The sequence below is a fragment of the Bubalus bubalis genome, chromosome 11, assembly GCF_019923935.1.
Source record: "Bubalus bubalis isolate 160015118507 breed Murrah chromosome 11, NDDB_SH_1, whole genome shotgun sequence".
Taxonomy (NCBI): Eukaryota; Metazoa; Chordata; class Mammalia; order Artiodactyla; family Bovidae; genus Bubalus; species Bubalus bubalis.
Genome location: NC_059167.1, coordinates 79,134,211 through 79,145,207, shown reverse-complemented (window position 1 = coordinate 79,145,207; position 10,997 = coordinate 79,134,211).

The following is a 10,997-nucleotide window of genomic DNA, read 5'->3' as shown; positions in this document are numbered from 1 at the left end:
CGGGGTTGGCCCAAGATCCTTGAAACAAATATACAACTGCCTAAAGTGGATATCTCCATCCAAAACCACTAGAGAATTCTCTAAGGTATCTGGAACCACTGTTTTTCACACTACCTTTTTCGTTCTTCTATTTTTCATCTTTTTAGTGGTACTTGCCCACTTTAACACTAGTGTGTTATATATGTATGATTTCCCCTACTTTATGATTTTCTCCTACCAATAAAATAACTTACTAAGGTATTTGCTTCACTCGAAGCAGTAACCATCCTAATGCTATATTTTGGTTCAACAAGCCCATTGATTGTGCAACAATGTTAAAGAATTGTTGGAGATGTTACTTAGTGTCAACTTCTGTAAACACCAAATAATAAACATACCCCAATTAGTACTGCTAAAGTGAAATTTGACCAATAAAATTTGTCTTAAAAATATTAGAAAAATTCATAATGGAGTTGGTACAGTTAGCTTTGCATGAAGAATATGTCTTAACTTGATTATGAGTTGGTAGAACACTCCAATGAATCTGCTCATTATCAGTTGCCATAATGCTTGTTTTGTAGAAATACAAATAAAGTTTTAAAAGAATTCAAACACTTGAAATGATGAGTTATTTATGTAAAAATAACTTAAAAGTTCAAAACATCTGGGTTAAAAAATAGTGAGAGTAGTGGCAGGGAAAGCGATCATACATGCCTAGTACCATATGCTCCACCTCACAAACATGCAGACTTCTCAAAAGGTTTTTATATTGTATGACTTTATTCATATGGGGCTTCCCTCATAGCTCAGTTGGTAAAGAATCCTCCTGCAATGCAGGAGACCTCGGTTCGATTCCTGGGTCAAGAAGATCCACTGGAGAAGGGAAAGTCTACCCACTCCAGTATTCTTGGGCTTCCCTTGTGGCTCAGCTAGTAAAGAATCTGCCTGCAATGTGGAAGACTTGGGTTCAATCCCTGGGTTGGGAAGATTCCCCTGGAGAAGGGAAAGTCTACCCACTCCAGTATTCTGGCCTGGAGAGTTGGACACAACTGAACAACTTTCACTTATTCATATAAAATTGCTGAAAAGATAAAAATATAAAATTAAGGTTTGCATGGAGTTAATATATGTCAGGTGTGATTAGAAAATTATACCTCAAGGGAATTTGATTAAAAGACACAACTCTCCCTTCTAACTTACATGAGAGTAAACATGAATATGCATAACATTTTGAAAAGAAGAATAGATTTGTGAGCCTAATCCTCAAATTATATTCTTGAATAAATCACTTTCTATTTTGATTTCCCTCAAACATACAAACATATATATGCTCCATCACTGGGCTCTAAAGAAAACCCACATCACATTTTCAACATGAAAGTAGTCAGAATATATATAAAGGACAGCCCAATTTTGCCAGAAATATAGAAAGAAAATTTTAAATATAATTGTGAGAAAAATCTCTTATGAAGCTATTAAAAAGTAGGTGTTGGAGATGAAGATAATGAAACTTAAAATGCTCATTTCAAGATATAATATTAAGTGAAAAAAATCAGAATTCTAATCATGCTAGAACTTAAAAAGAGAGTAAATCAAATATTAGCAATAAATTATCTGGATACAGAATTATAAAATTTACATTTTTGTATCAGACACATTTTCTCCATTGAGGATATAAATTTTACAATAAGTGAAAAATAACATACATAATTTTCAAAACACAAGCATTAAGAACCCATCCATAATAGGAATGTAGTATTGTTCCCAAGCATTCATTTATAGAAGAGGAGTCTGACAGCAAATATAAAGTCATTTTTAAAGCCTGACTTTTAAAATAAAACCTAACTCCCTTCAAGAATTCAGTAAGCAATAGTCATCCAACAGAATATGTTTTAACACTCTGCGTCATATCAAACCTAATCTTATTCTACGTTTTTCATGTCTAATACATTAGTTTCCACTTGTAGACAAACACTATGACAAATGCTATAACTTGAAAGTTGTGCCAAAGGAAGGGGGCTGCCCCAGTTACAGGTTTGAGTACAAATAGTGGATGCCTGGGAAGCACTGTATACTTGCTGCACAGAAGTAGACAGCTGAGTCTCCAGGTTCAGTGGTTGTAATGTTCAGGGAGAGATGTTTGGCGGTCTTATTCAATATAACAGTCAGTCTTTGGCCCTCACATTTGCCCATATTTGAACGAATGTCTATAAGGAGCTGGGGACCTTTTCCAGGTTCTTGCTTATACCAAGGGAAGTAGCTTGAGGTAACATCTGTATAAGTACAGGTGATAAAACAGCTGTTTCCCTCCTGGACACTCAGGGTAGAAGGACTCTGTTCCACCTTGTTCTCAAGGCTGACACCTATGGAGAAAGTAGAAGTCAGAGAAAGGAGAAGGGTTGTCAGATTATTTAGCTCTAGAGTTTACTTTTCCTTTTCTACAATAACTAGAAGAAACCTGAATAAAGCCAGTCTTGTCATCTAAAGAATATCTACTAATACACTCTATTTCCCTTAAACCCTCAACTCACAGTTCAGCTGAAGCCACAAGAATGTGATTGAAGCTCCAATGGGTATCTTCACTGTTTTTCCCATTTAGGATCATTTGTGGATCTGCAGTCTCCAGCCAGAAAAGCTGCTTCTATTACCAAGTTTCCCCTTCTTTCCTAGCAGTCATAGTGGTTTCTCACACTGTCTACCCAGCCAATAATAAAAAGGCACTGCTTCTGCCCTAAGCCTACCCATTCAGAATCCACTCAAATGAACCCTCCACATATTCTGATCAGCAGAGGTGCACCACCATGTGGTGGTCACATCTCTAGCTACTGAACTCTTTGGTTAAATGTTCTTCTCATACCGTGGGCTTATGAGGGATTTGGATGCATAAAAACAGCAAGAGATTAAACAAATTAGGTGTATATCAGAGAGTAAATGCACAGTAAGAATGTAGAGATTAACATTTAAATCTCTGCACAGGATGGAGTCACTGTTAGTAAGTTGGAAGAAGGTAAATGCTGTTGCCATTTATTCAGGTTTGAAATCAGGAAAACACCATCATTTACTCTCTCAAACAAAGAAAATGTAAAATCTTCCTTTTCAGCCAAATTTAACATCCCCATTTGTCTATAATGGAGAAAAAAATCTTTGTGAAAGGAATATGAAAATCAAAGAGCAGAGAAGATCATTTGATATTTCAAAAATCTACTAACTCAACCTCTGTTCCTCTAAGCTGGTCTTGCCCATGACCTTGCTATTTCTAGAGAATTGACAGTACCATCAGTCAAAATGTGGAAACTTCCTTCAACAAAGATTGTGATGAGAAACTCCAATACTTTGGCCACATGATGCAAAGAGCTGAGTCATTTGAAAAGACCCTGATGCTCAGAAAGATTGAGGGCAGGAGGAGAAGGGGACGACAGAGGATGAGATGGCTGGATGGCATCACCGACTCAATGGACATGGGTTTGGGTGGACTCCAGGAGTTGGTGATGGACAGGGAGGCCTGGCGTGCTGTGGTCCATAGGATGGCAAAGAGTTGGACACGACTGAGCGACTGAACTGAACTGACTGAAAGGACCAAATCTCAATGATAAAGGAGTAGAAGGAAGTTCTATGAGTTAGGAAACAGTTCAACCTGTAGATTGTGTTGATTTACAATGAGAAATCGGACATTCTTTAAGAAATCTATTCCTATTGCTTATGTGGATTATATTCTGCAAAGTATTGAGAGAAAGTAAAAATCTTCATAAAACATCAGGCTGCAGATTCAGAAAATAACTGTATGTAAACAGATGCATTTACTCTCTGATAAGTGAAAGTTGCTCAGTCGTGTCCAACTCTTGCAACCCTATAGTCCGTGGAATTCTCCAGGCCAGAATACTGGAGTGGGTAGCCATTCCCTTCCCCAGGGGATCTTCCCAACCCGGGGATCAAACCCAGGTCTCCCACATTGCTGGGAGATTCTTTACCAGCTGAACTACCAGGGAAGCCCATCAAAAGGCATGGCCTAGCCTAAATGCAATGATTAACTCACATCTTAATTAAATTTCCTCTAAAATATATACCAACTCTCAGAGCATGAATCTCTGCTGTCTTGGCTATTGCTGGCTCAGTTTCCAGACTCTATCATTTTTCTCCCAAACTCCACTACAGTTTTATTTCCCCAAGACCTTAATAAAGTTCTTCAGTTCTGTAAACTTCCAGGATTATCTCCCTCTCCTTTGTCATCTACTTTAGTAACTTGGCATTTTCCAATTACTTCTGTCAGAAAAAAAAAAAAAAAAAAAAAAAAACTGAGGAACCCTAAATATTGCCTGTGTTTACTATGGGAGTAGTACAAATTGGTAACTGATCCAAATAGGTTAGGTAAAAATAACTGACCATGAAAAGTGAAACCAAGATTAACTCATTTATAGAAGTGAAGGCCCTTTTTTGTGATCTGTACTCACTGATCTTCTGGAGGTATGAAGAATAAATATAATCCCTCATTCACATGCACCCTTAAAGATTTAAGGACAGCTAAGATAAAGAATCAGAAATCAACACATAAATTTGTATGTAAAAGTAAAATGTATATTTTTACATATATAAACTGTTTCCATTCCAAAGTGAAAGTAGCTCAGTCATGTCTGAGTCTTTGTGACCCCCATGGACTGTAGCCCACCAGGCTTCTCTGTCCATGGGATTTTTCCAGGCAAGAATACTGGAGTGGGTAGCTGTTCCCTTCTCCAGGGGATCTTCCCCACCCAGGTTTTGAACCCTGGTCTCCTGCACTGTAGGCAGATTCTTTACCACCTGAGCCACCAGACATCCTCTATTCTTTCAATCATCCTCCATAGTATATAATTCCCAAATGATTTATAGGAAGATTTGTCCTCTTCTAAGAGACAGAGAATGGAGAAGGCAATGGCAACCCCCTCCAATACTCTTGTCTGGAAAATCCCAGGAACAGCAGAGCCTGGTGGGCTGCCATCTATGGGGTCGTACAGAGTCAAACACAACTGAAGCAACTTAGCAGCAGCAGCAGCAGCAAGAGACAGAGAGACTTTAGGTAAGTGTATTCCCTTTCAAGTTATGGTATACAGGACAGAATAGTATACTTTGAATATGCTCTGCTCAGCACAGTGTTCCACATGATAAAATTTAGTACAGGCACAGCCATCCCCTGGGCAAAATTTACTGCCCCCAAAATATTTCATTGAACATTGCCTGACTTACCATAAAAAGATGTGATCTGAGAAGGCTTTTTCTAGAATCTTCATGGACTGTCAAGCAGAATGAGGACAATATTCATTCCCCCATGGTCTTCAGATCCAATAATCATTTTTATAACAATGTATTAGTGATGCTCTATAGTTATATCTTGCCTTCAAGAAATCCCCCTGAAATAATGAATATAGCTGCTATTTCTAGGAAAGTCCTTAAAATATATCTGAGTGTTGAGATGGCACATTTACTTATGGCTTTATTACTACAGAAGCCTGTGAAGGATGGACTGGTCTGCTGGTAACAACAAAGGCTCAACTTGAGGCTCCTTTCCTGCCCTAAGTGTCAAATATTTATGTAAATTTGGATTCTTCATTCAGGTGGTCAAATCAATTGGACCATAACTTTCCCATATCCAAACCTACAGTGACTTAAATGGCTGGTCTTACATTAGTTTCTCTATGCTCAGGAAGAAAACAGGGAGAAAGATGCTAAAGAAGAAGGGTGAAAAATCCAATTTATTTCTTTTCCCAATCAGTTAGTATCTAATTCTTTTCTACTGTCATCTTGGATTAGCTTCTGTTTTGTAAAATGAAGTTGGATTAAAGAATTTCCAAAAGCTCTTCTTTTATACTATTTAATACAGCAAATATTTATTGAGGACTGGTTATGTGCCATGTGCAACTATACAGTGGAAGTGAGAAATAGATTTAAGGGCCTAGATCTGATAGATAGAGTGCCTGATGAACTATGGAATGAGGTTGGTGACATTGTACAGGAGACAGGGATCAAGACCGTCCCCAAGGAAAAGAAATGCAAGAAAGCAAAATGGCTGTCTGGGGAGGCCTTACAAATAGCTGTGAAAAGAAGAGAAGTGAAAAGCAAAGGAGAAAAGGAAAGATATAAGCATTGGAATGCAGTGTTCCAAAGAATAGCAAGAAGAGATAAGAAAGCCTTCTTCAGTGATCAATGCAAAGAAATAGAGGAAAACAACAGACTGGGAAAGACTGGAGATCTCTTCAAGAAAATCAGAGATTCCAAAGGAACATTTCATGCAAAGATGGGCTCGATAAAAGACAGAAATGGTATGGACCTAACAGAAGCAGAAGATATTAAGAAGAGATGGCAAGAATACACAGAAGAACTGTACAAAAAAGATCTTCACGACCCAGATAATCACGATGGTGTGATCACTGACCTAGAGCCAGACATCCTGGAATGTGAAGTCAAGTGGGCCTTAGAAAGCAGCACTACGAACAAAGCTAGTGGAGGTGATGGAATTCCAGTTGAGCTATTCCAAATCCTGAAAGATGATGCTGTGAAAGTGCTACACTCAATATGCCAGCAAATTTGGAAAACTCAGCAGTGGCCACAGGACTGGAAAAGGTCAGTTTTCATTCCAATTCCAAAGAAATGCAATGCCAAAGAATACTCAAACTACCACATGATTTCACTCATCTCACACGCTAGTAAAGTAATGCTCAAAATTCTCCAAGCCAGGCTTCAGCAATATGTGAACCGTGAACTTCCTGATGTTCAAGCTAGTTTTAGAAAAGGCAGAGGAACCAGAGATCAAATTGCCAACATCCGCTGGATCATGGAAAAAGCAAGAGAGTTCCAGAAAGGCATCTGTTTCTGCTTTATTGACATGCCAAAGCCTTTGACTGTGTGGATCACAATAAACTGTGGAAAATTCTGAAAGAGATGGGAATACCAGACCACCTGATCTGCCTCTTAAGAAATTTGTATGCAGGTCAGGAAGCAACAGTTAGAACTGGACATGGAACAACAGACTATTTCCAAATAGGAAAAGGAGTATGTCAAGGCTGTATATTGTTACCCTGTTTATTTAAACTATATGCAGAGTACATCATGAGAAACGCTGGGCTGGAAGAAACACAAGCTGGAATCAAGGTTGCCGGGAGAAATATCAGTAACCTCAGATATGCAGATGACACCACCCTTATGGCAGAAAGTGAAGAGGAACTCAAAAGCCTCTTGATGAAAGGGAAAGAGGAGAATGAAAAAGTTGGCTTAAAGCTCAACATTCAGAAAATGAAGATCATGGCATCCAGTCCCATCACTTCATGGGAAATAGATGGGGAAACAGTGGAAACAGTGTCAGACTTTATTTTTCTGGGCTCCAAAATCACTGCAGATGGTGACTGCAGCCATGAAATTAAAAGACACTTACTCCTTGGAAGGAAAGTTATGAGCAACCTCTATAGATAGCATATTCAAAAGCAGAGACATTACTTTGCCAACAAAGGTTCATCTAGTCAAGGCTATGGTTTTTCCTGTGGTCATGTATGGATGTGAGAGTTGGACTGTAAAGAAGGCTGAGCACTGAAGAATTGATGCTTTTGAACTGTGTTGTTGGAGAAGACTCTTGAGAGTCCCTTGGACTGCAAGGAGATCCAACCAGTCCATTCTGAAAGAGATCAGCCCTGGGATTTCTTTGGAAGGAATGATGCTAAAGCTGAAACTCCAGTACTTTGGCCACCTCATGCAAAGAGTTGACTCATTGGAAAAGACTCTGATGCTGGGAGGGATTGGGGACAGGAGGAGAAGGGGATGACAGAGGATGAGATGGCTGGATGGCATCACTGACTCGATGGACGTGAGTCTGAGTGAACTCCGGGATTTGGTGATGGACAGGGAGGCCTGGCATGCTGCGATTCATGGGGTCACAGAGAGTCAGACACAACTGAGCGACTGATCTGATCTGATCTATGTGCAATGTAGAGTGACAAGTGAGTGGGGAAAAATCGCCTGCATCATGGAGCCTGAAGACCATTTTCATATCCCCATGCAGTCTTGGGAGACTGAGGTTGTCAAAAAGCAACACAGGGGTCTCTTCAGAAGCAGAGGCAGGGTACTTGGGACCAAGTCAGATCTGGGTTTTCTTATGAGATCAATGACTGATCAAGGTGAACCTAAATCCGAAGTAAAATGGAATAAAATGGGACTTCACTCACTGAGTTATCAAGATCATCTCATGGATGAGCCATAGGTAAGCAGGGAACTTGTTTCCAGAGACATATTTTTTATCTATAACATATAATATACTTATTAAAATAAATAAAGAAAGAAAGAAACTCAGTGACTTATGGAACCTGAAGGAGGTGGATGAACTCACTCACAGGTAAAGCAAAAAATAATTTCTCAATCAGCCTAACTGCATTCTGGCTTATAGCTCCCTCCTCCAAAGTCTGAGTTGGGTACTCAAGATTCCCCTGCAGGGATGGCTGTAGAATTTGTGGGACTCCATGCAAAATGAAAATCTGAGGCCCCTTGTTTTGAAAAACAGAAAAAAAGTGACACTAAAAAAATATAAAGATCTTCAAAAATATTTTCTTACTTAAAAAAGGCAATAGAGTTTATGCGTGCATGAGTGCTAAGTTACTTTAGTCATGTCTGACTCTTTGTGGCCCTATGGAATGTAACCCACCAGGCTCTTTTGTCAATGGGATTCTCCAGGGAAGAATACTGGACTAGGTTACCATGCCCTCCTCCAAGGGATCTTTCTCACCCAGGGACTGAACCCATGTGTCCTACATCTCCTGCATTGGTAGGCAGGTATTTTATCCCTAACACCATCTGGGAAGCCCAGTAGAGTTTATAATGATATATTAAATAACAACATAAATTTACAACTTGAAAAAATATTTTGGATCTTCAGTTCAGTTCAGTTCCGTTGCTCAGTCATGTCCAACTCTTTGTGACCCCATGAATCACAGCACGCCAGGCCTCCCTGTCCATCACCAACTCCCAGAGTCTACTCAAACTCATGTCCATCGAGTCGGTGGTGCCATCCAGCCATCTCGTCCTCTGTCTTCCCCTTCTCCTCCTGCCCCCAAACTCTCCCAGCATCAAGGTCTTTTCCAATGAGTCAACTCTTCGCATGAGGTGGCCAAAGTATTGGAGTTTCAGCTTTAGCATCAATCCTTCCAATGAACACCCAGGACTGATCGCCTTTAGAATGGGCTGGTTAGATCTCCTTGCAGTCCAAGGGACTCTCAAGAGTCTTCTCCAACACCACAGTTCAAAAGCATCAATTCTTCGGTGCTCAGCCTTCTTCACAGTCCAACACTCACATCCATACATGACCACAGGAAAAACCATAGCCTTGACTAGACGAACCTTTGTTGGCAAAGTAATGTCTCTGCTTTTTAATATGCTATCTAGTTTGGTCATAACTTTCCTTCCAAGGAATAAGCATCTTTTAATTTCATGGCTGCAATCACCATCTGCAGTGAATTGATAACAAATACTTTATTAATATCATATCTTGATAATAAGATTTGCCTGGCTTGCTTTTCTGCAAATTAATTTATTAGGATATAAAAATTATAACTTTAACAATTTAATTTCAATTAATATAATTGAAAGCAATGTCAGTTGCTATTGGTAAATGCAAGATTGTAAACAAAACTTTTGATAACTTTTAATTTAGAGAATATTTCTGGTGATGTAACTGATACTAGAGCTCTTGAGTGTTTTGTATGCTGTTATAACATAATATAAATGTCTGATAAATTAATTTGAAATATAAATTCTAGTAAATCCAGAGTTGATGTCTCCAGTGGAACAATTTTTGTAGAAACGACTTAAGTCTTCAAACCAACTTGATGTAATTCTGAATTTAATGCCAAATATAAATTTATACAGTGACATTTTAATGTTTTCACTGACATTCTCTGTAACTGTTGAGGGCATATAAGACTAAAAGTGGCTTCATGACTTATTTATAATTAAGTGCTTATTTATACATCATCAGTTCAGTTCAGTCCAGTCACTCAGTCGTATCTGACTCTTTGCGACCCCATGAATTGCAGCACGCCAAGCCTCCCTGTCCATCACCACCTCCCAGAGTTCACCCAAACTCATGTCCATACAGTTGGTGAGGCCATCCAGCCATCTTATCCTCTGTCATCCCCTTCTCCTCCTGCCCCCAATCCCTCCCAGCATCAGAATCTTTTCCAATGAGTCAACTCTTCACATGAGGTGGCCAAAGTATTGGAGTTTCAGCTTTAGCATAAATCCTTCCAATGAACACCCAGGACTGATCTCCTTTAAAATGGACTGGTTGGATGTCCTTGCAGTCCAAGGGACTCTCAAGAGTCTTCTCCAACACCACAGTTCAAAAACATCAATTCTTCAGCACTCAGCTTTCTTCACAGTCCAACTCTCACATCCATACTTGACCACTGGAAAAACCATAGCCTTGACTAGACTGGACCTTTGTTGGCAAAGTAATGTCTCTGCTTTTGAATATGCTATCTAGGTTGGTCATAACCTTCCTTCCAAGGAGTAAGCGTCTTTTAATTTCATGGCTGCAATCACCATCTGCAGTGATTTTGGAGCTCAGAATAATAAAGTTTGACACTGTTTCCACTGTTTCTCCATCTATTTCCCATGAGGTGATGGGATCAGATGCCATGATCTTAATTTTCTGAGTGTTGAGGTTTAAGCCAACTTTTTCACTCTCCTCTTTTACTTTCAAGAGGCTTTTTAGTTCCTCTTCACTTCCTGCCCTAAGGGTGGTGTCATCTGCATATCTGAGGTTATTGATATTTCTCCCTGCAATCTTGATTCCAGCTTGTGTTTCTTCCAGACCAGCGTTTCTCATGATGTACTCTGCATAGAAGTTAAATAAGCAGAGTGACAATATACAGCTTTGATGTACTCCTTTTCCTATTTGGAACCAGTCTGTTGTTCCATGTCCAGTTCTAACTGTTGCTTCCTGACCTGCATATAGGTTTCTCAAGAGGCAGGTCAGGTGGTCTGGTATTCCCATCTCTTTCAGAATT